This window comes from Cibotium barometz, chromosome 1 (assembly GCF_041138505.1).
Source record: "Cibotium barometz isolate CiBa-2024 chromosome 1, ASM4113850v1, whole genome shotgun sequence".
Taxonomy (NCBI): domain Eukaryota; kingdom Viridiplantae; phylum Streptophyta; class Polypodiopsida; order Cyatheales; family Cibotiaceae; genus Cibotium; species Cibotium barometz.
The window spans coordinates 12,483,774-12,506,505 of NC_141046.1; the positions used below are offsets into that span (position 1 = coordinate 12,483,774).

At 46.9% G+C, this 22,732-nt stretch overlaps 1 protein-coding gene and 1 pseudogene across 2 annotated transcripts in view; one reads left to right on the forward strand and one right to left on the reverse strand.

The window, feature by feature from the left end:
• EMB3129 (GTP-binding family protein) overlaps positions 1–22,732 on the forward strand; it is a 99,704-nt gene that overhangs the window by 39,913 nt on the left and 37,059 nt on the right. The window lies entirely within an intron of this gene.
• LOC147641610 (uncharacterized) lies at positions 6,850–8,685 on the reverse strand (annotated as a pseudogene).

Here is a 22,732-nt window from a genome sequence, read left to right on the forward strand (position 1 = left end):
TATAAAATCTTTACAAAGATTTTCGCCAATCGCTTGCAGAAGGTGCTTCCTACTCTTATTCATCCATATCAATATGGATTTGTGCATGGCAGGAATATTTTGCATAATATTCTTAATGTTCGAATTGGAGTGGATTATGCCAAGGCAAAGAAGCAAGAGATTGTGATGGTGCAGCTGGATCTTGAAAAAGCTTTTGATCATGTCAGCTGGTCTTTTCTTTCTCAGTTAATGACACCATGGGCTTTGGTCCCAAAATGGCTAATTTGGTGCATTTACTTGGCTCTGGCTCTATCACGCGGATTATGCTCAATGGAGGACTTTCGGATGGTATTTCTCTCACCCGTTCTCTCCGGCAGGGCTGTCCTCTTAGCCCTCTTTTCTTTGCCATTGCCACTCATCGTATGTTATCTCGCCTAGATGCTATGGCATCGCATGGTGAAGTGGTTGGTTTGCATCTCCCTCATGGCAAGCAATTGGTTGCTCAAGCCCTTGCGGATGACACTTTTATGTTTGTCAGGGCCGAAAAAGCCAATATAGATCGAGCAATGGAAGCTTGGAATAATTTTGCATTGGCTTCTGGGCTGAAAATAAATTCAACAAAATCAGCCCTCATTGTATGCATGGAATTTGATCTTGAGGCATTAGGGTGGCAAGGCCGTGTGGTGCATACAGGAGACATTGTTCGTCATCTTGGGTATCCAGTGGGTGTGGATGTGGACCCCCAAGCGCTTCTTGCTTGGATTTCTACTCGGATCTCGGATAAATTTGTGTGTTGGAAAGCTCAAGGGTGGCCTATGCACGTGAGGGTTAAGGTAGCTCAGGTTATTATGCTTAGCATGATTTCCTATTTTTTGCCTTTGCTACCTTGGACGCACAAATCTCTTCTCCGTTTGGTTGCTCCCATTCGGTTTATGCTGTGGAAGAGGCAAGGAAATATTATGGGTCAAACATGGATAGCTTGGAATCACATTACGACGCCCAAAAGAATGGGTGGGGCTGCTTTACTAGATGTCCGCTTGCATATGGTGGCGCGTAGGTGGGCGCTTTTTCAGGATATGTGTTTGCAGGAGCAACCTTGGGTATTCATGGCTCGTGACTTGATTGAGTTGGAGGGATTGTCACATGGACGGACACGTGTGCAGGCTTCATGGTGGGACATTGTGAATGCGGTCTTTCATGACCAGGATCCCACCGAGCCAATAGTAGAACTTCATGCCAAGAAAGGAGAATATGCGATAAAATGTGAGATGAGCGAATACGGACAGGATGAGCTACTTTTGCACTCTTTGCAGTTCGAAACATTTGTGGAGTCGTGTGTCATTGTTTGACCAGACAGAGATGCTTCACGCATACAACTCAACCGCATGGTCAGGTTAGGCTTGGTTAGAATCCGAGATGCTGTGATACCTGGTCGTGATAGGCCATATTTGTTTCGTCGTATTCGGCAGCACTTTAGGGTTCCTCGGACATTTCAGCCACTATGGGTTGACATCATGCATGCAGATGAGCCTTTTACTCCATTGCCTCGGCCATCTGCAGATCAGCCTTGGCTTGATTGGGCACTATGTAAATCTGGTCACTTGATATCACTTTCAGCTAACCAGGTCTATCATAAGCTCGTATCAGAGAAAGATTAGGTTTCAGCCAAGGCCAATAAGGTGTGGGGATTGCACAAGTCTAAATCATGGTGGCAGAAAACTCTTATGCGTGGTTGGCAGTCTAAACTCCCTTACCAAGGTAAGGTTTTCATTTGGAGGATGTTGGTGGGAGGGTTACCTACACGGGATCAGCTCAGCCGTCGTAAAATTACATTGGCCTCTTTGCTTCTTCTGCATGACATGCACTGAAACAGTTATGCATCTGTTCATGAGTTGTCTAGTGGCCCGTCAGATTTGGTCTTTTGTCTCTCGCGTTTGGGAGGCAGTAGAGAGGTCTACCGTTTCGGCTCATCAGTGGATATTTGGGATTTGTCCTCAAGTCATTACTTCGGACAGCCACCTTGTGATATTCCATTTCCTTAGATGGACAGGACTTTGGCATATTTGGACTACACGGAATGGGTTCATCTTTGATTCCTTGTCTAGAATACATGGGCACATTCTACGTATCCGCGGTTTGCTGCTTTGGCAGTTTTCTTCTCTTCTCTCAGCTCAGCTACTGGATGCGGATGTTATTTCGTTATGGTCTACGGCGGCTCGGCTGGCTCATCTTTGATGCTTTTATCTGGGATGCTTATTTGGCTAGGAGGCTTTCTTATTAGTGTACAGGTTTGCATGGTCATGATCCTTTAGAGGATCTTTTGTGGGGGTTTTTTTGCGGCCATAGGTTCTGTGTGAGCCCTGTGGCTGATGTACATTTTTACATATAATATAAAACACCATTTCACGAAAAAAAAAAGAAACGCGAAGGGCGGGGGAGGGGGGGGGGGGGAGGGGGGAGGGGATGCGTGAAGGAAAAAGAGGGGGGGTGGGGGGTGGGGGAGGGGGGGCGTAGGAGAACCGCAAGCCAAGGGGAGCTCAGACATGCTTGCGATCGTTGAATGGGGAGTGTTTTGGGAATCAAGATCTTACTTGTGTGTGAACCCACTCTAATGAGTGTGGTAGTGTGTTTGTGTGTGAACCACCTCCTAGAGGGGTAAAAATAATATCTAGATATTTATGTATACTTTGACATAAGCAATGATGTTAGAAGGTCAACCTTTGTAACCTATAAAGGTACTTGTACTTCATTGAATCAATCAAGCAACAATCACATCATTCAGTCGTGTACTTTACTCTCCTTGTAAGAGCTTTGTTCTCTCTCTTTTCTTTGCACACACACATATGACATGAAGCCACCATAGCGGAGCACTCTACTTGCAAGCCCTAACCCTAGTTGCTTTTAACAAATGGTATCAAAGCCGGTGCTTACTGCTTCGCCAACGCTGCTACGCCCGGCGCCTGTCATTGCTGCTGCCAACACACTTGCTGCAACACTACTGCTGCCTTGTCACTGTTGCCTACCAGTTTACCGCTTTCATAAGCAATGTTTCGTTGCTTATCAAAGGTTTTCAATAACCTTACAAAAGGGCACATCGTCATCAAGCAAAACGGCCGACTACAGCTCAATAGTCAAAGCAACGGGTGGCAAAGACAATGCCAAGCAAGCATTTCGAAAAAAGAAGAGGGAGCCTCCATGACAAAAATCGATGAGGAGCACTTTCAGACAGAAGGTACAAAGCATTCATCAGATAAATTTTGGGGCTTTTTGAAATTCTGCCAATCCAGCTTAATTAGAGCATCAATCCTAAATATTTCATCTTTTTTCAAAATTGAGGGTATATATCGAAAATTCAAGTGTTGCTATAGCCTGCTATAGCATCATTTTCTCTTTTATGGAAAACCCTATTTTTTTTGGAAACCCTAATTTCTGGGCATTATTTGTATGGGATTAGACACTGACATTGGATACATTCCTCTGTTAAGACCTTCCCAATTTCATAGCATATAATGGCTTCCCTCTACTTCATTGTTCTGGGTTTCTGAGCTATGCAATTGCCTTCAAATGTACACCCCCACAATCTTTGAGAGAGGGTGGTGGGGCGGCGGGGCGGGCACAGTTGGAGTAGGTAGCGGGGGAAGGGGGGGGGGTGGGCATTGTGGCGGATGGAGGGGGCGCAAGCGGAAACTGGAAGAGAGCGGGGAGGGTTGCAAGCATGCGGTGAGGAGGCTGGGTAGAGAGGTGCCCGGGGGGGGGGGACGCCGGCGAAGGCGAATGGGGAAGAGGCGCAAGTAGCAGAACACAGGAGGGGTATGGAGCTTCATTTTGGAAACCTAACTGGAGGAGATATTGTTCTCATGCATGCTCTGGAGCAAGATATTGGTGCCTCATAAGATTGCCTTTTCAGAGTTTGGTGCTACCTTGTTGAGGCTTGAGGCTCTCTTCTGGATGGTCACCTCCATACGTCATTTCTAGACTTTAGATAGAGACCATCTCCCATGGTAGGCATCAGAGTTCTTAACACTATTGGCAGAGCAAGGGTAGAGTCGTGTTTGGTACTCCAACATTTCCCATTGGTCCTCTTCATAGGTCATCTAGATAGACCCACTCCCCTTATGTCAGTACAGCTTAGATGCCCTAGTTCTAGACCTCACTAAGCATGAAATTAACCTTGTCATTTGCATATATAGATGTTTGGGGAACACTGGACTAGAAAGCATCAATGCGGGGTTTCACATATGTTTTCTCTGTTGAGTTAGGTTGTTGTCTTCTAGCTGGATGGTTGGTTGATCACATGATTGTTTGGATCCCAGGGTCTCAGCCTGTGGGGATGAGCAAGTTGGGGAAGGGTGAGATTGCCTAACAGTAGTCGGAATATCTCAGGATTGGAACAGATCACATGGGTATATTTCCTTTTGTGAGAGCTCCATTAGGACGAGAGTTGTCGGATGATGTGTGGACATGCGTGAATTATTTCAGTGTTATTCCAAAAGTTCACTTGTAGGGTGGACCATGACATGGGGTGGAGGTGTAGTGCGTCAAGACTTAGTTGGGAAAGAATTGATCAACAAGACTTAATAAGGATGGATCACCATGATTGTGCTTTAAAATTCTCAAGGAAATTTTGTATGGTGTGTATCCTAGTGGTATGGAGCGCTAGGATCTATAGCATGTCGAATTTCTTGGTGTATCTATATTTTCTAACCTTACTATGTCCTATCCTCGTGGGGGGTAGTTACCCTATAGTAGACAGAGTTACACAAGACTTGACAAGGAAATCGAAAGGGTAATTTGAATTGGGTTACTAGGATTGGGTGGGTGAATCTTTTACCCAATTTTGTGCTCACTTGTATGATTCCTTGAGAGGTCTATGTCAGGTTAATGAGCATTTCATTCGGTATTGGCAGTAGGTCCAGGCGGGGAGCTCCATTGATTTAGACCAGGACTCGAGGATCATTCCACTTGTTAGGGATGGAAGGTAGTGTTGAATTTGCAGCAATGTGATGAGCTATGGTGGATCAAATGCAAGAATCAACATGATTAACAAGTAATTAGAAAGTGATTAAGGTAAGATTAGTACACAAGTAATCTAATAGTATAATGTAAGCATGGATACTAAAAAACCAGCAAATTCTCATTAGGCCAATGCCTCAATTTATAGCTTTTATATGCACAAGGTGCCAAGCATCCATTCCCACTAATTTCTCCTTCATTTGTGCCACCTTCCCTACATATGGGGACACCTTTTCCTAGAATCTTTCCACACCCCTATATTCAGTCATGCTACTCTTGATTCTCTCATTCAGTAGATTCTTCTCACCTTTCCACTACTACCCACTCAATTACTGACTCCCTTTTACAATCGCTAGCTAAGGGCTTGTTCCCGCACACACCCATTCACTTGCATATTTCAACACCTCCCCTCAAGTGAATAATTCTAGCACACCTGGACTTTATACCGAGTTTCCCTCTTACTTGGTAGCTCGCGACCAGTGCCTTAAGTAACTCATAGTCCTTAACACTCTCTCTCTATTTGTCCAAGGCTCTACTACAAGTACCCGTAACTTTAACTAAAGTGCTCACACATACATCTACCACATGGTCGGTGGCTAAGAGGTGGTTTTACTCTTATTGGGGCAGGTTACATTGGGTTGTGGGGTTTCTCTCTTTCTCTCTTAGAGAAGATATTCTGACTCCTCTACCTTAGGAGTCTCCATGAAGTTTGCCGATGCCAATCCTTCTTCATTTGGTCTACTGTAGCAGTCTATAGCCATGTGTCCTGGCTCCCCATAGTTGTGGCAAGTGCAGGTCCTTCCTCCTCCTCTGCCTCTTCCTCGTCCTCATCCAGGTGCGAGGCCCAGAGTCACATGGGGACGGGGACGGGGAAGTGCCGTCCCGGGGACGGGGTCGGGAACGGCAAAAAAAACCTCTTTTTTAAAAGCAATTTAGGAGTTGTATGCATGACATACATATAGAGACACACTTTGAACAAAATTTTACACCGAATAGACAAAAAAACAAGAGTCATTTTGAGCAAAATGCGCTAATAAAACATCGATGGCACACTGATTATGTGATTGATAGTCTGATAGATACAAAGAGATAAGTACATGCCTCATGGGCAGTGAGGGTTACAAAAAAGAGTGGGTACAAAATAGAGATACTAGATAGATCACAATAGATCATGGCCATTGGCAGTGGGCACAAAAAAGGTGAGATGGCTCAAGGCTCAAGAGTCAAGCCTCAAGCTCCTGAAGTGCTAGCCTCGCGGGAGGCTTTGGAAGTCGAAGTCGTCGATGCCATTTGAAGCCTCCTCCTCCCCCTCAGGCTGTAGCTCCTCCTCTACCTCCTCAAGATGCTCCTGAGCTGCAGGATCCTGCTGTGCCATCTCCCATTCAGTGAAGGGATCCGCCTTCCCTGTTGCTGTCGCACATAGCATGCGCAAGTTAGCGCTCACAAAAACCAAATCACATTGCCTCTTCTTAGAGGCAATGTGACTGTAAACGCTCCAAAGTTGCTCCAAGCAACTAGAGCTCACAGCCTGGCTAAGGATGCGAATAGCCAAGCGTTGCAACTCCGGCCCATCTGATCCGTAATCCTCCCACCAAAGAGGAGACCCAATCTTGAGGCGGTCAAGCTGTGCATCTAAACATCCAAAAGATCCCTGCCGCGTCCTGTACTGAAATAGCTGGTCTCTGATCTTCCGCCTGATGGTAGGGTCGGGCTCTAAGCGCTCCAAAATGATCCGCCATCCCCTGCTTACTTCCTTGTCGGCCTCTTACTTTCTGCCCTGGAACTCTGGATCAACCACAAAGGCAGCCGCATGAAGAGGGGAGTAGTAGGAGTTCCACCTCGACTCACATAATGAGTGGATCTCCTCAAACTCGGCCCTGTCTGGCACAAGCTGCTAGAGTGACTCGATCATGCGATCCATGGCCTCATAGACCTTTCCGATACATGGTTCACGGCCGTCAATGACTCGTAGAAGGTGAACAATAGGCTTGACCAAGGCGTCGAGTGTCTTCACCTTCTCCCACCAAGCGGCATCGTCGGCGCGATCTCGGCACGTTCTCCCTGTTGCCGATTTTGACTGCGGCATGGCAGAAAATTCATCACTAAGGAAAAGCCCTCTTAGGGCTCTGCCACATGTAGACAAGCGGCCTAGCATGAGGAAGTTGTATGCAAACCTTGTCTCAGAATACTTGAGGAGGGAAAGAGTGCTCGTTTTAGAGAACTCATGTCGCAGCCTTTGGTGGTTGAGGACAAAGGATACAAGCTGGTTAGCCTCCTCAATGGTGGGTGCAATCCATGGCAAGGCACCTATGTCTTTGAGGAGGTTGTTGAGACAATGGGCCATGCAAAAAGAAACTGTGATGGATGGATACATTGACTCAATAATGGTCCCGGCTGCCCTATTTGACGCCTCTCCATCCGCCACCATGCCGACCACAAGCTCCGGCCCAATGACCTCGATCGTGGACACCCATTCCGCGGCAAGCACATCCACGGCCTTCCCAGTGCCACTCGCATCATGTGACTCGATGAAGTACACTTTGCCCCTTGAGTAGGCCACCACTCCATGGATGGAGCGCTTGCGCGTGTCACTCCATCCGTCTACAATGAGAGAGACTCCGTTAGTCTCCCACGTTGCCTTTGTATCCGCCGCCGCGTGCTCAACGGCCAACTTCTCCCTATCAAGCAAAGTGGTGCGAATCTTTTCCGATGAAGGTGGCACATAAGAGGGGCCATATTCCCCGATCTTTGTGGCCATCTCACGGAAGTAAGGAGACCTATTTCAAGTAAGGAAAACCATGTAGCATGTTAGCTTTTTTTGGCAATATGACAAATGCTTTGAAGCATGAGACATTAAAAAAAAAAAGAGTGAAGAGAATTGAGTCTCGACTCTCACCGTGCCGCTTGAAACGCAATGTGGTCGTGGTAGAAGAACCTAGCCACCGACCTATCCACCTCATCCTTCAATTTTGGGTTCCAATTCTCGTTAAGAGTGGATTGACGGCGGATGGGAATGGAGGCACCCGATGTGGATGGAGTGGACTTGAATGGTTGAGAGCTTGAAGCAAGATTTGGGTTCCTCTCCACCTCCATTCGCGTCGGTTGCTCTCGTGCTCTCACCACATCATGAGGATCAACGGCAACATGTCGCCCTCTCTTTGCCGCCTCGGCCGCCTCATAAACCTTGAGCTTCTCAAGAAGCTCCGCTCGCTTCTCAGGAGTAACGCGTGCGCAAAATTGCACTTGATGACCGGCCTCGTGCAAAAAGTGAGCTCGCACTTTGTTGGCGCCGCCACTTCTCTTGTAGGAACAAAGCTTGCAATTCCATGCCCTTGAACCACCGCCCACTCCACGACTAGTGTAGTGGACCTCATCCCACCATGACCATGTGTGCACCGTCGGCCTCCTTCGTGAAGAGCCCGCAACGGAAGATGTGGCGGCGGCGCCTTCACCTTGAGATGCCATGAATGATGATAGTGTGAGAGAGAGGGAAGAAGGGTGCAATAGAGAGTTGCAAGTTGCCGCTTGACTCTTGAGGCTTGCAAGTCTCAAGAGGGATGGATCATGGAACTTGGAGAGAGAGAGAGAGAGAGAGAGAGAGAGAGATGGCTTGGAAGTTGGCACAATGTAGATAGTATAGAGAGAGAGAGAGGGCTAACTTGCCACTTGGGCCTTGAGGCTTGGACAATGGAACTTGGAACTTTGGAAGCTTGAGGCTTGAGAAATGAGTGTGGAGAAAAGTCCTAAAGTGTGCCTTTTTTTATAGCTGGAAATCTGCCCGTTTCTGCCCGTTTCTGGCCGTTCTGGCCGTTGGAGGCGTCCCCTCACCGCGTCCCCTGCCCGTCCCGCGTTTCGGGAACGCGTCCCCGGGACGACCTCATGCGTCCCCAGGCTGCACGGCGTCCCCTGCGCGTCCCACCCGTCCCCGCGCCCCGCGTCCCTAAGGGCCGTCCCCGCGTCCCCGTGTGACTCTGGCGAGGCCTCATCGGGTGTAGAGTGCTTTCTCCTCTCCAGTTGTTGGATCCAATCCTTTCTTCTCTTTGACCTTGTTCTCTTACTATAGTAGAGCTCCTTCTATCTCATGTAACTTCAAATCTGGTACATTCTTTAAGGTTGCCACAATGTTCTCATACTCTCCCTTGACCACACTCTTTAGAAGCACTGCTAGTGCCTTCTCATCTTCTACTTTCTTCCCAATGGCTGCAAGAAGTTGTTTGATGCTCTTGTATTCGTTCAAGTGTGTGGTTAGAGGTTCACTTTCCTTCATGTCAAGTTTGTAGAATTATATTAGCAGATTTATCTTTGAGTTCTTTGCTTGAGTGCTAAATAATTTGTTAAATTCATCCCATGCATCTTTAGCTTGTTGTATCTCTGCAATGTGGTGAATGATTTCATCATTTAAGCTAAGTGCAATGAGTCCTAATGCTTTCTCATTTTTGCTCTTCCACTCATTCTTTCCATTCTCCTTTGGACATTCATCTCTTCCCTCAACTAGCCCCCATAGATTCTTCCTCATGAGCAAATACATGGTCTTTGTTTGCCATGTATGAAATTGCTCCCCGTTGAATTTAGCTACTTCTTGTGCAATGCTCATGATGATGTGAAGAGGGTCTTACCTCTTGATCCAATTCAAGATTCAAGGGCAGTCTCTACCCTTTTACAACTCCAATTTGGTGTTTAATGATGATTACAACAAGTTAACAAGCATGAATACATCAAAACTTGCATAAAGCCTAGGATAGTTGGTTTTGTACTGGATGGTTGGGACATCAAACCAACTTCAAATTGCAATATAAAGTGATAGAGATCTGTATCAGATACCCTAAGTTTGAACCATCAATTGCACCAAAAATACAATGATTGGTGCTAATTCATCACTAATTAGTGAGATTAATCTCCTGTTTTGTGTGCAAAAAATAGAGTATATAGGGAGGCCAGATTTGGTGCCTTGGAGTTCAAATGAGCTCAAATCCTTTCAAGGGTATCAATAGCAGTTAGTCTAGTAGAGAATCAAGCCCAAAAACATAAGATTTGACCAAATAATGAATGCTTAATCTCTACTATATCAAAGTCACTTACAGATTTGATCCAGAGCTTGATGCCAGTTCTCTGTGATGAATTGCGTAAATCTGAGATCATAGGCGTGTAGAGTACCCTTGAAAATCCTTCGGGCTGAGAGGAATTAGGTTAATTCCATCAATAGAGGTGTAGATCTATGGTTTGCTCTAGAAAAAAGACGCTTATAAATTAGTGAAAATCGGCAGCATGCGTCGGCGGTTTGAAGAACTGTCATAGCAGGTTGATGTGTGGGGATGTGGCTAAGAGTTTTTTAGCTAATTTGAGGATTTGAGGGAGATCAAGTCTCTCCACCAGCTAGCAGTGTAGAAGATTAGTTGAAAAATAACTAAAAACAAAGATTAACTTCTAATCCATGATTAGCGGGATAATTAGGCTTTAAAATTAGCTGAATCCTAAGCTAGGCTTTGATACCATGTTGAATTTGTAGCAATGTGATGAGCTATGGTGGATCAAATGCAAGAATCAACATGATGATTAGCAAGTAATTAGAAAGTGATTAAGGTAAGATTAGTGCATAATTAATCTAATAGTATAATGTAGGCATGGATACTCAAAAACCAACAAATTCTCATTAGGCCAATGCCTCCATTTATAGCTTTTACATCCACAAGGTGCCAAGCACCCATTCCCATTGATTTCTCCTTGATTTGTGCCACCTCCCTTACATTTGGGGACACCTTTTTCTAGAATCTTTCCACATCTCTATATTCACTCATGCTACCCTTGATTCTCTCATCCAGTAGATTCTTCTCATCTTTTCACTGCTACCCACTCAATTATTGACTCCCTTTTACAATCTCTAGCGAAGAGCTTATTCCCGCACACACCCATTCACTTGCATATTTCAACAGGTAGTCAGTACCATATTCAGAACCGGTTGTTGTTTCGTGATGATGCAGTTTGTGCGCCGGATTGTGTTGAGAGATTAGGGGAGAGTTGTAGCACTTCTATAGCAGGTCATCGGGAGATTTGATCATCCTCAGTCAGATGGTCAAACAGAGAGGGTGGGATTAGGTTTTGGGAGGTTATGCTTTGTACATACGGCTCCAAGCAACTGTTTTATTGGGAGGGGTAAATCCATATGATCGAGTTTGCCTGTACTGGTATTGAGCATATGGTTTTGGCAATAGCTAGAATATATTTGGTAGGAGTTGGGTTAAAACCTAGATTCCCTTAGATTTTGATAGCTTGAAGGAGACAATTGTGGTGCCTAATAGTTTTAGGAGTCTCTGAGAGGGAGGTATGCTATCCCCTATGTACAAGGATTTACGAGATCTTGAAAAGGATGGGTACTGCAAATGTTCTAAAAGCGGGGAGGAATGTTACGTACCTAGCTCTAACCCTGGACACTAGGAAGCAATCGAACAGGGTTAGGGGAGCCTTGAGATTAGGAAAAGCTGGCAGATTCAATTTGCTAAGGTTCAAATTTAATAAAACCAAGGTTATTGGCTATTTATGATTGCATTGTTATTTATAGCAGCAATAAGCACTATATAAGCGAGTCTTGGGTTATTATCGATTAATTGTGGTGTGGACCTGGACCAAGAGGCTTACTCCTAACATAGCAGAAAAGAAAATTGTCATGAAGCTAGAGCTCCCTCCGATTGCGCACGTGCTTTTTCCTCACCAGTGCCCGCCTCTCTCTCTCTCCCCATTGCCCCTTGCACTTCCTTTCCTTCGTCGTTGGCTCTCTCTCCCTCTCTCATTGGTCACGGTGGTGGGGACGGGGTAGACATCTCAGGTACCATAGTCCACACTATGCTATATGCAGATGATATTATTCTGGTCTGTGAGTCGCGGATGGGACTACAGCACCATCTCCATGCACTCGATGACTTCTGCACATAGAGGGGGCTTACAGTGAACCTTGGGAAAACCAAGGCCATGATTTTCCACACCTCAGGGCGAATCGTCGACGACAGGCCATCTTCAAACTAGTAGGACAGGTAGAGGTGGTAGACTCATATGTGTACCTGGGGATTACATTTACGACTCCGCTAGGAAGATTTACTATGGCACAAGCAGCCAGGGATAGACTCACACGAGGGTATGCAGCTCTGGCCATGCTAGAGAGAGAGTGTCACCACGCACACTTGCAGGAGCCCCGCACGAAGGGGTGGTTGTTTGACACACTAGTCACCCCTGCTTTGATGTATGCTGCAGCAGTATGGGCACCTGGGCTCGCCACCTCCACATGGTCTCAGATAGAGAGGCCTCAGATTCTCATGTTCTCACGGATGATCCGCAGCAAACCTTTCGTCCCACATGACATTGTCCGGACGGAGTTTGCTGCACCTCCTATGCTAGTAGAGGCCCTCTTCTAGACGATCTGCTTCATACAGAGGATCAGAGATATGCCATCAGATCGATTCTCACATAGAGCTTTTGAGGCGTCCAGGTAGCTCGCAGAGAGTGGAGATAGGAGATCATGGTATTCACAGATGATACAGTGGCTCACTTAGCATGGTCTTGACATAGATCACCTGCCACCTTTCCAGTATGATATACATGCACCACACATCCAGCTCTCTCACAGTTAGAGGAACAGAGTCCTTCGGCAGGATTTATGGCAGCGATACACTCAAGAGACTTGGATTACACCTAGTTAGCCTCTACTGCCGAAGATGCTATACTACTACAGAGAGCAGTTTATGCGTATCTCAACGGATGGATTCATACAGAGACCTGGATACATGGATGTGTACATGCCTCATAGTGCCCGAGTGGTGATTGGCCAGCCCAGAGTGTCATCACACCAGCTTGAGATTGAGGCAGGTAGGGCAGCACGGATCCCCAGAGCAGAGAGGATATGTGTTGAGATATCGAGCTCATCTAGTGAGGCGATGGACACTGATGACCCGCCTGGGGGATAGGCCCCACTCTTACACCACTGGCATGGTTGGTGAGATCTTGGGTGATATGCGGCCAGTGGGATGACAGGCTGTGTGACAGCCATTCTAGAGACTGGCATAGTTATAGCACCAGCTCATTTAGTCGGGTTCACACTATAGAGAACCCGTGTATGTATTTGGTTGAGTACCTTTCATATTGTGTGTACTCTTATTCTTGTATATGGTGTGTTGAGTGTTGAGTAGAGAAGGAGAAGATTTTCAGCCTCTCACCTTGTGTGTTCTCTATTAGGGTTTTGTGAGTGTGTGTGTGTGCTTGCAAGAGCTCAAGCTCTCTTCCCCCCTGCATCTTTTCATGGTATCAGAGCCTGGTTCGTGCTAAGGGCTGAGCTGCAAGCAAGAGAACCACAGGAAGCGGTACGAGGGTAAGAGCTTCAACTACTCTTCCCTATTGTGTTGGTGACTACACCCTTGTCGGGAGCTCTACGGGAGGCACCTGCAAACGATCTCTGATTGAGGAGCTTTCTTCGCGGGAGTAAAGCTATAGGGCAACTATATAGTCCTTCGGACTGAAATTTCCGGGCCGAAAACACGTTTTGGGCGCGTCTGGACCTCCGTTTTCCAGAAAGCAGGCGATTTCGAGCACTGCGGGTAAGTCATCGATTCTCTGCAGAACTCTGTTTTAAGAACTGCAGGAAGACAGATTGACTGTGCAGACACTGTGGGTGCTGCAAAAAGGTCTACAGTTGCCATTGGGTGTATGTATGCACATTGAAGTCACTGGTTGTGACATTTGAGAGTACTACAGTGCTGCTGTGCAGAAAATACAGCATTTGTGCAGGAAAAACCAGAGTGCATTTTCTGGTAAAATTGTGTGTTTGGCAAGATGTCTAATGATGGCATAACACAGATTGTGGCTGAGAAGCTGGATAAGAATAACTTCCATGCTTGGAGGTTCAGGTTGACGAATTTCCTGATGGGAAAAGGCTATTGGGACTACATAGAAGGTGAGCATGAAGAGGCACCGGAGATACCGGATATAAATCCGACTGCTGCAGATGTGAAAGAGTTTAAAGACTGGAACCAAGGAGCCAGGAAGGTTATGTATTGGCTTTCCATTAGTATACAGGACACCATGATTGGGCACATTCAGGATGCCAAGTCCCCCAAGGAGGCGTGGGACACCTTGGTAAAGCTTTATGAAACAAACACCAAGGCACGTAAGATACAGTTGAAGAATGAACTTCATACTGTGAAGAAAAAGAGCATGTCTGTGAATGACTATGCGCTGAAGATAAAGGGTATTGTGGAATCCCTTGCATCATATGTATATATCTTCCAAGGATGTCTCTCTTGAATCTATTAAAGTTTTTTCTTTGCTAATATTCAATAGTAAAGAATGGATAACTTTCTACACCATTATTTATGCCACCTATGTTAATATTCAATATTAAAGTGTGGATAACTTCCTACTGCTTTGTTTATGTCACCTTTCTTTGCTAATATTCAATAGTAAAGAGTGGACAACTTCCTACACCTTTGTTTATGTCACCTCTGTTAATTTAGAATTCAAGCTCAACAATATGCATTGACAATGATTTGAGGATACAATAAATGAAGAACAATTGGATGGTTTGATGGTGGGTGGAGGTTTTTTGAATCTATGGGTATTTAGAAAGCTCTATATTTGTAGTATGAGGCTCAAATAGGAGGAAGAGATGAGAAGCTATCATTATTTTATAAGATCTTGATACATAACCTTGTACATGAATATGTAAGCAAAAACAGTTCAGAGCAACAGGCCTTCTACACGAGTTCAGGAAGAGGACGAGGTAGAGGAGGCCGTGGACGCGGTCAAGGAGGTGGCCGAACAGGTAATCAGAATTATGGCCAGCAGCAGCAGCAACAACAACAGTCCCAGAATCAACAACAACAACAACAACACGCAGGTGGAAGAGGCAAATTCAGAGGCAGGGGGAGTCAAAGAGGCAATTGGCAAAGGCAATATAATGATACACGTGAATGCTATTATTGTGGTAAGCCTGGACATGTGCAGTCAGAATGTTATAAGAAGCAGGCTGACATGCAAAATGGGAAAGTGCAGCAAAACAACTATGCATCCTCAAGCAGAAATAATGAGGATAATGAAAGGTTGTTTGTTATGCAGCATGTTGTGAATGCCATGTCTGAAAATGTTGATGCAGCACAAAAAGATAATGTATGGTATGTGGATTCAGGCGCTTCGAACCACATGACGAGTCATGGAGAGTGGTTCAAGGAGATGAAAAACCCGGAAAGACCAGGTTTTGTGGAAACAGGGGATGACACTGCTCATCCAATTGCCCATGTTGGAGATGTGCCATTGTCTATGCAGGATGGCAAAGTGAAGTACCTTGCAGATGTACTTCATGTACCAAACATAACAAAGAATCTGGTTTCAGTTGGCCAGATGATTGAGCAGGGTTTGCAGGTTCGGTTTAACCCTGATGGGTGTTATGTTGAAGATTTTAAAGACAAGTGCAGGTTGGTTGCAAAAGGCAACAGAGTGGGCAGAATGTTTACATTGAATGTAGACATGCCTGAAATGAGTGCTGCGATGTTTGCAAATGGTTCAGGAGTTGTTACAGACACAGACATATGGCATAAAAGAATTGGACATGTAAATGTGCAGAGATTGAAGTCTATGCAGACAAAAGGAATTGTGACAGGGCTTCCAAAATTTAAAGTGGAAGGTATGCAGAAAATATGTGAAGCATGCCAATTTGGGAAGCAAACAAAGCATGTGTTTCCACGTAACAGATACGTGAGCAGAAATGCACTAGATGTTGTGCATTCAGATGTATGGGGTCCTACGAAGACCATATCTATGGGAGGCTGCAGGTATTATGTGACTTTCATTGATGACCACACAAGGAAAGTGTGGGTATATTTCATGAAAGAGAAGAGTGAGGTGTTCACTCACTTTCAGAATTTCAGAGTTTTGGTTGAAAAGCAAACAGGGAAATATGTCAAGTGCCTAAGGTCAGATGGAGGGGGAGAGTACTTCTCCAATGAGTTCTCTGAATTTTTGAAGAAGAATGGTATTCGGAGACAGTTTACATGCAGATACACTCCGCAGCAAAATGGAGTTGCTGAGCGGAAAAATAGGCACATTGTTGAGATTGCGCGAGCATTGATGGAAGAGAAGAATATGCCGCATTGCTATTGGGCTGAGGCTGTTTCTACAGCAGTATACATCATGAACAGGACTCCAACTGCAGCCATACATGATGTAACTCCAGAGGAGAGGTTTACTGGCAGAAAACCAGATTTGTCTCATCTGAAAGTTTTTGGATGCATTGCATATGTGCATGTGCCAAATGAGCTGAGAACTAAGCTGGATCCAAAAGCTGAAAAATGTGTGTTTATTGGATATTCCCTTGAGCAAAAGGGATACAGGTGTTATAACCCTGCTACACGTGAGTTGAGGGTAAGCAGGGATGTTGTTTTTGATGAGATGAGCAGCTGGTATGCTGTTGAAAAAGAAGCTGTCGGGGCTGATGTGAGTGGAAGTGTGGTTGCACAGAATGCAGGTCAGCAATCACAGTCTTTGAGTGGACCAGGAGAGTCCTCATCTAGTGGGTCTGTTGATAGACCATGGAGTGGCAGGCTGCGTCATAATACCAGCCCTGCAAACGTGATTACTACATCACGTAAAGGAAAAGAGAAAGTGGTTGAGTCCCTTGGTATGCCCGACATTTCTGCAGGGCATTCTCATGTTGATGGAGAGTCTAGTGGCTCAGATATGAGCCTTGATGAGGAGCTTGGGATCCCAGCTATGAGAACACCTGGTGTAAAGAAGGCTATGGAAGCCATGAATGAAAAGCTGCGAAGATCTGGGAGAGTGAAAAATCCTGTGCAGAGATTTACCTATGATGGTTATGTGGCACATCACTATGCATATATGGCAAAGGTTGTGCAGGTTGTAGAGCCCACATGCATTGATGAGGCTATTGGAAATGTGTGTTGGGAGAAAGCTATGGATGAGGAGATGGATGCACTATATGGAAATGAAACTTGGGATTTAGTGCAATTGCCTGAAGGCAAGAAAGCCATTGGATGCAAGTGGGTGTACAAAGTTAAACATAACAGTGATGGAAGCATAAACAGGTACAAGGCTAGATTGGTAGCCAAAGGATATGCGCAGACATATGGGATTGATTATGAGGAAACTTTCAGCCCAGTTGCCAAGATGGCAACGGTGAGAGTTGTGATAGCAGTGGCTGCGTCAAAGCAATGGTCTTTACATCAGATGGATGTAAAGAATGCATTCTTGCATGGGGATTTGCAAGAAGAGGTGTATATGTTGCAGCCACCTGGTTATGAGGATGTGGGTCACCCCGAGCATGTTTGCAGGTTGAAGAAAGCCTTGTATGGCTTAAAGCAAGCACCAAGAGCATGGTCTGACAAGATTTCTGAATATCTTGTCACTATTGGCTTTCATGTAGCCAATGCAGATTTCTCATTGTATGTGAGACATGGTGATAGAGGGGTTGTGCTTGTTGTCATCTATGTAGATGACTTGATCATTACGGGGGACCATGATGCAAAGATCTTTGATGTAAAGATCTTGCTTAGACAGAAGTTCGGGATGAAGGATCTGGGGGAGCTCAGATATTTCTTGGGCATTGAGGTGATTAGGTCACCACATGGTATTGGATTACTGCAGAGACAGTATGGCTTGGACATGTTGTCCAAGTATGGTATGACAGGCTGTAAGCCTATTTCTGTGCCATTGGATCAGAATGGCAAGTTGAGTGCAGATTCAGGAGAGATCTTGGAGGATCCTACTATGTACAGGAGCATAGTAGGAAGTTTGATCTACATGACGATCACCAGACCAGATTTGAGCTATGCTGTTGGGTTGGTGAGTCAGTTTATGCAGGTTCCACGGAAACCGCATTTGGATCCAGTGAGACGCATACTGAGGTATGTGAAGTCTACTTTGCATTGTGGACTATTCTATGAGACTGGGACAGAGATATGTGTACATGGGTACACAGATGCTGATTGGGCTGGTAGTATCTCAGATAGAAGATCTACTAGTGGATTCATGTTTTCTTTGGGGAGTGCTGCTGTGACTTGGAGCAGCAAGAAGCAGCCTACGGTTGCTCTATCGAGTACAGAGGCCGAGTACAGAGGAGCTGCTATGGCAGCATGTGAGGTAGCTTGGTTGAGGAAGCTACTTGCAGATTTGGGTCTATCAGTGGATAGACAAGTTGTCATTTTCTGTGACAACATTAGCAGTATACAGTTGGCCAGGAACCCAGTCTTTCATGCTCGTACGAAGCACATAGAGGTCCACTACCACTTCGTCAGAGAGAAGGTCTTGGCAGGAGACCTTGACCTTGTTTATGTCAGCACAGAGGATCAGGTAGCTGACATCTTCACCAAAGCATTGGGTACCGAGAAGCTCCGCAGATTCAGGGCTTCGCTTGGTGTACATGAGATGGAGTTGAGCTCGAGGGGGAGTGTTGAGATATCGAGCTCATCTAGTGAGGCGATGGACACTGATGACCCGCCTGGGGGATAGGCCCCACTCTTACACCACTGGCATGGTTGGTGAGATCTTGGGTGATATGCGGCCAGTGGGATGACAGGCTGTGTGACAGCCATTCTAGAGACTGGCATAGTTATAGCGCCAGCTCATTTAGTCGGGTTCACACTATAGAGAACCCGTGTATGTATTTGGTTGAGTACCTTTCATATTGTGTGTACTCTTATTCTTGTATATGGTGTGTTGAGTGTTGAGTAGAGAAGGAGAAGATTTTCAGCCTCTCACCTTGTGTGTTCTCTATTAGGGTTTTGTGAGTGTGTGTGTGTGCTTGCAAGAGCTCAAGCTCTCTTCCCCCCTGCATCTTTTCAATATGTAGACTATGCCAGGAGGAGGTTGAGAATGAGGAACATTATGTATGCAGATGCAGAGCATATAGTGTCATCAGAGAGAGATACACCACCATCTTTAGTGGACATCCCTCACTCCACCAGATCATGGAGTCCGGAGACCAGTGCAGATTTGGCCAGTTCTTGCTAGAGACACAACGCCATAGATGGACTCATACCATAGGGAGAGGTGGGCGACAGCTCCAGCTTACTGATTTCTTCCGGTGGTCTATCCCAGTGCCTATCCTGACACAGGAGGGGGTTACACTTCAGCGCGCTGCGGACCTCCGAGCCAGACAGAGACTGAGAGCACCAGGCTACCAGACTCCCAGACTACATCAGAGGGAGATCACAGAGATACGGGCTCGACATCAGCACCATATCCAGGAGCGGCTAGCTCACTTACACTCACACCCGGAGATCATGCTCCGAGGTATTTTTGCCTCACCATCGCGTGTGTATCACATATTACATCCCCATTATGGTACTGGCTGGAGCTAGACAGGTCTGCATTGCATTCTTGTATACCCTGCGCATATAGGTTGCATACTGAGCCTCTAGCAATAGTGCTCCATCCATCACACCCCCCCACTAGCTCAGTACTTTCATAGTTTATTTCATGTTCATTTTGTCCTTTTTTTTTCTGGACATCCAGAAGACATTGACAGTTGTACACTGATTTGTCTCATAGGTCGAGTTCGGCCTCTAGTAGACGTTAATACAGCTCTCTCTCTCTCTCTCTCTCTCTTTCGCCCGCTTCGCTGCCCAGTTCTGCCCATTCGCTGCCCAGTTCGCCCATTCGCCCAGTTCGCCCATTCGCTGCCCAGTTCCCCATTCGCCTATTTGCCTCTCTGCCCGCTTTCCCCCCAGCTCGCCTGCCAGTTTGCCTCTCTTTCGCCCCTTCGCTGCCCAGTTCGCCCATTCGCCCAGTTCGCCCATTCGCTGCCCAGTTCGCCCATTCGCCTATTTGCCTCTCTGCCCGCTTTCCCCCCAGCTCGCCTGCCAGTTTGCCTCTCTTTCGCCCCTTCGCTGCCCAGTTCTGCCCAGTTCGCCCATTCGCTGCCCAGTTCGCCCATTCGCCTATTTGCCTCTCTGCCCGCTTTCCCCCCAGCTCGCCTGCCAGTTTGCCTCTCTTTCGCCCCTTCGCTGCCCCTTCCCCACCCACCCTTGCTCAGGCCCCCAAGGCAGCAACATAACTCTCTCTCTCTCTCTCTCCTCCCTGCCTGTGGGAAGGACTGCAGAGTGATTTGGAGGAATGGCCCCGAGTCTCCAAGAGAAACTCGAGGCCCTCGAGATGGCAATGAAGGCATTAATCAAGGAGAACAAGAAGACATCCGATTCCAACCTCAATGAGGTGGAAAACAAACTACACAAGCACATCATAGCTCTCGAAGCACGGGTCACGAACCTCGAACAAGAGAACACGGCACTCAAGGAGGAGGTGAGTGCATTGAAAGTGGAAATGGTAGCCATCAAGAATGCTGAGAAGGAAGAAGGGGAGATCAATGACAACACTCTCACGGCCATCAAAGAAGAGATCTCCAAGGAGATCACAAAGGACATGGAGGGAAAGCTCGAAGCCAAGCAGTCAGGATGGGTCGAGGTGGTGAAGAAGAACATCCGTAAAGAAGTGAGGGAGGAAACTCAAAGGGAAGAAAACCAAATCATTCACACCACCATTGAGGAGGAGAAGATGAGGCATGCCCGCCGCCTCAACATTCGAGTCACAGGTATAGCTGAGACACCCGACTCCACTCCCGAGAAAGATGGACAGCTTCTATGCATGAAGCTCGGTTACAAGGAAGAGCACCCTCTCCCCTTCACCAAAGCATGGAGAGCCGGGAAAGACTCAACACGCAAGCGAGCCCTCATCCTACAGTTTGCAGGAGAGACGGAGAGGGTCACCTTCATGAGGAAGAGGGTCATACTACGGGGTTTAGAGGGAGCTCCTATTTTCTTGGATGATGATCTCACGAGGATGCAGCTTGAGCATAGGAGAACTTGCATGCCACGAGTCTTACACGCGAGGAGAGAAGGCAAGAAGGCCTTCTATCGAGATGGTCGGGTCATCATTGATGGCCGGCCCATGGATTAGCGGTTTGGGGCCTATGGGACACAGACCAGGCCACTGACAGAGATACACATAGCAGTATGGAACTGTAATGGTTCACTATGGGTGCAGCCTGGACGACTGGAGCATGTTATGGTGGGGAGAGACATCATACTTATGACAGAGACACATCAGAGCCCAGAGAGAGGGCTACCTCGAGTAGAGGGATTCCAGTGGGAGTCAGCATACAGGAGGACCACACGCCAGGGTACCTCGAGAGGGTCGGGGGGAGTAGCAGTCCTATTCAGACGGGAGCTACAGGGGAGACTGAGAGTGGTAGCACAGGATCCAGAGGCCAGATACATGTGGATCAGCTTACAGCTCTCACAGGACAGGGTTATATACATAGCTCTATGTTACTTTTCTCCATCAGGATCCTCCTACGTCATTACAGAGGACATGCCACAGGAGGAGGAGATAGGAGCCTCGCCATACACTTGTCTGTCAGAGGAGATTATGCATTATTCTACACTAGGGGAAGTATTTCTTACGGGCGACTTCAATGCCCACACACAGAGCAGACAGTGTGAGGTGTATGACTATGATGACATGGAGATCCTCCACCCTGTGGATCCAGAGGAGATAGGGGCTAGTCGGGCATCAGAGGACACTGGACCAGACAGAGGGCATTATGGGGACCACTTACTAGAGTTGGGAGCCAGGCATCGTCTCGTTATTTATAACGGGATGCTACAGTGGCCGGGGTCAGGAGGGCTGACATGCTTCCCACATGGGGGTCATACACGGACCGGAGGCACGGTGGTAGACTACATTATGGGGTCTTTGGAGGCATCACAGCTTGTCACCTCATTCTCCATTCCACCTCGTCCTATTGGAGCAGATCATACATACTTGGCATTTTCACTAGCCGGATCACCAGTATCACCAGCCCCCCACATACCGACGCCACACACTACCATCTACTTCACACATGACATGGCAGACATATACACTGGCAGAGTAGAGGATGGACTCCTACTCATGGATCCCCTGGCATCTATGGATACCATTACAGCCCAGCTCGCATCACTCCTACACACGGCTGCATTACAGAGCTTCCCACATCGTGTACACTCAGGAGAGCCTGCGAGACCTGGGACTATGCCCCAGAACAGATGGTATGATGACGAGTGCAGAGCCCTATACTCACGACTCCGCATACAGAGAGCCTTGGGAGCCATCACAGAGCAGGAGTCGAGGAGAGAGATGAGGAGACTTACTCGCCGCAAAAGGCGGGCCTTCGCAGAGATACAGGAGCTAGAGATCTTTCATTTCTTCATGAGTAGAGATAGCCCTGTCTCATGGCGGCACTTCAGAGAGCCCCGGACCCCGACGCCTATTGCAGACCCACAGACATGGCACACATATGCAGAGGGTCTATACCATGCCCCACAGCAGCCACCTATACCTCAGCCACAGGAGCCTCGACCTACCACAGCTAGCTTCTTTACCCACTCGATGGTACAGGAAGCTATCCGCCGCCTACAGCATGGACGGGCCGCCGACCATATGGGCCTGCAGGGTGAGCATCTCATATATGCAGTAGATTCTTTAGCTCCTTTTCTTGCACACCTGTTTAACAGGGCACTAGCAGAGGGTTTGCCTGCGGAGTGGACGATGCACACCATTGTGCCGATTCACAAAACAGGGGATATGCTCGATCCGAGCAACTACAGGACGGTTATGGTTGGCCACGTGCTAGCCAAACTCTATGGTGCAGTGCTGGAGCAGGAGCTTAGCTTATATGCTGAGCGAGCAGGCTTACGCTCATCAGGGCAGG